Source organism: Gobio gobio (assembly GCF_949357685.1).
Source record: "Gobio gobio genome assembly, chromosome: 15".
NCBI lineage: Eukaryota > Metazoa > Chordata > Actinopteri > Cypriniformes > Gobionidae > Gobio > Gobio gobio.
In genome coordinates this window covers 42,502,947-42,506,574 of record NC_137108.1, presented here as the reverse complement: position 1 = coordinate 42,506,574, position 3,628 = coordinate 42,502,947, and positions in this window count along the sequence as shown.

Sequence of the window (3,628 nt, the reverse complement as noted above, 5' to 3'; positions counted from 1 at the left end):
ATATGAGGGAACATCCCATGGGGCAGAAACAACAGCTATTGTTTTCTGCACGCAAACATGCTGAGCTGTAATTTATTAGAGCAGGTGAGTCAAACTACTGACAAACTGAATTGTTCTGTTAAAGACAAAAATAACCTTTTGTTTGTTTATAAAACATCTCTTTTGCTGATTGCACTACTATGATACGTGACTGTAATCGTTGCCTCCTTTAGGAAGACGTGCTTGTGTTTGGATGAGGACTTTCAATGGAATTCACAAAATAATTGTCTAATTTAAAGTTGTTTTAAATGTTTCAAAACACATTTGAGTAATTGGAGCATTAGTTAACCTTTTTCTTCTTCAAGAGTGTAAAACATCTTCAAGAGTGATACATTTATTATATGCGATCTTTAATGGTTTAAAATAAATTTAAAGTTCATTTTAATTTAAAGTTAAAGTTAATAAAGGCCTTCTTGAAACGAATCGATGCATTTGTGTAAGAAAAATATCCATATTTAAAACTTTATAAAGTAAATTATCTACACTCTAAAAAAAAAAAGGTTCTATATTGCACCAAAAATGGTTCTTGGCTCGTAATCATAGGGGAACCTTTTTTAGTGCTATATAGCACCAATTTTGGTGCTTCAGTGGTTCTTCAGCGGTTCTTCAGAGGTTCTTCACCGGTTCTTTGACTAAGGTGCTATATAGCACCTCTGAAGAACCGCTGAAGAACCACTGAAGCACCAAAATTGGTGCTATATAGCACTAAAAAAGGTTCCCCTATGATTACGAGCCTTTTTTTTTAGTGTAGCTTCCGGCTGATCGTCTTCCGTATTCAACTTAGGGAAAAAGTGTTACACCTCTGCAGTTCAAAATGCTTATGCTACGTCTGACGACATTGCACACCAGTTACGCTCGTCAGACGTAGCATAAGCACTTTGAACTGCGAGAGGTGCGGGCGCTATACTTTTTCCCTAAGTTGAATACGGAAGGCGATCGGCCGGAAGCGAGATAATTTAATTTATAAAGTTTTAAACATGGATATTTTTCTTACACAAACGCAACGCTTCGCTTCAGAAGCCATTTATTAAAAGGGTCATGAATTGAGAAATCAACTTTCCCTTGAGCTTTTGATATGTAAAAGGTCATGGTAATATAAGAATATCCTGTAAATTTCAGAGCTGAAAACTTCCTTGTTAGTCAAAGAAAAGCTTTTATTGACACCAGGCCCAGCAAACGCTCAATCTCAGAATATGCCCCACTTTGACGTCATCGTGTGGTAAAGCACCGCCTCAACAGAAAAAGAACAACGCCTGATTCTGTAGCCCCGCCCACTGTCTCGTGCCACTAACATGACATAGGCCTACATAGAGCTAAACCGCATCGAATTTCTAAGCAATAAACATACCACATAAGCTTAATTCGGATTCCAATATGAATGCATGGATGAACTTTATTTTGAATGAATATCCAGTTCACGTGGGGAAGACATTGCGCGTCTGTTACTTCATTTAACCACGGATTCGTTTGTAAACAAGAGACTGGATTTGCAGACAGGATGAGATTACATGCAAGAATGAAGCAACACACTAATGTGAGTAAAAAAATGTGTTTTGTTACAGATAGTATTGATTATGTGTACATGTCTAACTGAACATACCTTAGCACGCTGTCAAAGGCTGAACAATCCTTTATTTGTGGTGTTGTGGTTCATTGTGATTCGGGATCAGACTCGGACATGTTTATGGGCCAGTGCCTGCAAAGCACAACGTCCCGGGGCTAGTGTTTTCCAGACGGACTACCAAAGCATAAGCCCGGCCTGACGACACTATCGTAAATAGTGAAATAACATTTCTTTCTTGATGTGCCTTGTTCACTCTCTTGACTTGATATTTGAGGGGTGTGCGCGCATGTGTGTGTGTGTGTACGGTTCGTTGTTATATTCATAGATCGGGCGGGCCAAGTAACGTTAATAAAAAAATAACATTCCAACCCATCGCGAGTGGATGAGAAATGAATCATTGCGTTTGTTTGATAAAGACAATTTGCGAGCCCTGTGGGTGATTCATTCTGGGAGCTGAAGCTCATTAAATATGCAAAGCTTATCCAATCCTAGCCGTGGGCGTTTACTTGCAAGCCTTCAGTGCGGCACGCCCATAAACACTGAGCGTTTCTTGAGAGAGAGCCTCAAAACCAGGGCAGAAAATAGCCTATTACTTATTCATTATGATGTGTTTGCATGTAAAAACCACGCAAACGTCATAAGTTGACCTCAGACAACAGTATAAAAAAAAAAAAGCCAGTTTATGACCCCTTTAACAATGTAGCTGTAGTAGCCTACTTCAGCCTGTTTTTAATTCTGTTCAACAGCAAACCTGCATATAATTAATCATCAAACGCTAGGTAACATTTTTAATGCAACAAATGTATATATTCATTTGTGTGTTTAAGATTATTTAATATTTAAATTAGGGTTAATTAAACGAATATTTGAACATTGAATTTGTAATTAATATTCGAAAAATAAAAACACTGTTCGAATTTTACTACATTGCTTAGCTGGCCGTAAATGCAGTGTGAATCCATGATAAATCCCTCAGTTTGACTAAATCCACTGTGTGGCGCTGTGGAGCGGGTTAATAAGTTGATTGTATGAGATCACATAATGTCGTCGACTGCCTCACGATGAAAATAATCTTGCAAAATGTTACTTTTGATCAAAGTAATTATAGTTATCATAATATCACGACCCCAATGAGAAATCACATGAAACACCAGGCGAATGAGGAAAGACAGCTATCACCGCGTTCACGAGTGCAGGTAAACACAGATGTTCATCGATGTTCACGGAGCTTGTTTTCTCACCCGAGAACATCATCATCATCCACATGATATCATTGTTTTTCTCAACATGAAAATGTGAAACAATATAAACACGAAACCATATTCAGACTCGAGAGTGTACGTTCTGCACGATAACTGGCGCGCTCTGCTGTATTCGCGTTTTTTTCTGCTCGCTGGAGCTTATAATGCTTTTGTTCTTTTGGCCTATATTTTTTGTTTACACATATTGTTTAATGTTTTAAATTGAAAATAAACCCTAAGATATGACGTAAGCTTGTTGTATGTATTGCCTAATAGTGAGCTTGTTCAGAAATGGTGACAAAAACTTGATGAATAAAAAAAAAAAACCTCTTTCTCATTTTCTCAAAATAACGTAATTTAAATAAACGAATATTCGATTTTGATGAGCCCAAATATTCGAATATTTTTTGAAAAATGCCCATCCCTTATTAAAATCATAATATGACCATTTATTATTATTTTTCTCAAGTCAGGCTATTTGGTAACGTGTGTGCACATGTTTTTCGTTATCTTCCGCATGTTTTAAATCATCTTCAATAAAATGCAAGATAGTGAGATAAAATATCTCCCTTCATCGAGTGTCAGGGGACAGCAGGGCTCGTTGCATCCGGTGCGCAGCAGGGGAGGGTCCCTGGCGTCTGGGCGGCTGGAGCGTGTCCCCTGCATCCCTGCGCTCCATCATCTGGAGGAGGGAGTTTTGGGGTCAGATCCTCCAGATAACCAGGTTCCTGTCTGTCTCTGTCAAAACGTATAAAATCATGGGGGACATGTTGCCTGTTAGACT